This window comes from Bison bison, unplaced genomic scaffold (assembly GCF_000754665.1).
Source record: "Bison bison bison isolate TAMUID 2011002044 unplaced genomic scaffold, Bison_UMD1.0 scf7180017864146, whole genome shotgun sequence".
NCBI classification, from domain to species: domain Eukaryota; kingdom Metazoa; phylum Chordata; class Mammalia; order Artiodactyla; family Bovidae; genus Bison; species Bison bison.
In genome coordinates, this window is record NW_011494718.1 from 3,085,509 (window position 1) to 3,086,604 (window position 1,096).

Here is a 1,096-nt window from a genome sequence, read left to right on the forward strand (position 1 = left end):
CTAAAGCCTGGCTCTCTCATAGGTAACTTTTAATGGGTCTCTGAGTATTGGTGGTGGTTGTTGTTCAGTCACTCAGTGTGTCCAACTCTTTGTGACCCCATGGACTGCAGCTTGCCAGGCTTCCCTGGCCTTCACTAGCTCCCAGAGTTTGCTAAAACTCATGTTCATTGAGTAGACGACACCATCCAACCATCTCATCCTCTGTCGTCCCCTTCTCCTCCTGCCCTCAAATTTTCCCAGCACCAGGGTCTGTTCCAATGACTTGGCTCTTCGCATCAGGTGGCCAAAGTACTGGAGCTTCAGCTTTAGCATCAGTCCTTCCAATGAATATTCAGGGTTGATTTCCTTTAGATCTTCTTGCTGTCCAAGGGACTCTCAAGAGTCTTCTCCAGCACCACAGTTCAAAAGTATCTATTCTTTGGTGCTCAGCTGCCGGGAGCCAGCGTGAGGAGCTCCGCCCGTGGCAAAGGTCATGAGGAAGGAGGCTCGACATACGCAAAGGCGGGATCGAGCCTCAGGAGTCCCTCTGGAAATTCTCGAGCATCTACCCCCATAACCAGAGCCTGCCTACTTTACTACTTTGTGCTCTCACCTACACCTCTGACTTTACGGGCGGCTGGCCCCACCACCTCTTTCGGAGAAGGAGTTAACTTAGAGCTCCAGTTAATAATAATTCCTGGGCGTGACAGGAGTGTTCCAAACTTAGAAACTCCTCTGAAGGTTCTCTAGCCTGCCTGACAGGCTTGTCCAGCCACATGTGATTGCTCACAGCCTCCTAACCGTGAGAGGCACGAGATGCTTTAAAACTTCTAAAAACAGGTTCTTTAGAGAAGTTAGAAAACTATTAGTATAGTATAGTGGGCTGATTAGAAATTGTATTAGTGAAGGGTTTTTCATTTGTTGAGCCAATGTTTGCTACTAAGTCTCCACATCCCCTGCCCTTACAGACATTAATGAATATATAGAAGAAATAAGTATTAACCTTTGATATTAATCACGTTAGACCTTAGGCTAAGCAAATTCTTTCCTTAATTAAAACCCACTACACCCTCACCCTATAGTAATGTAACTTTATCTGGTACCTTCGGAAGGTGGC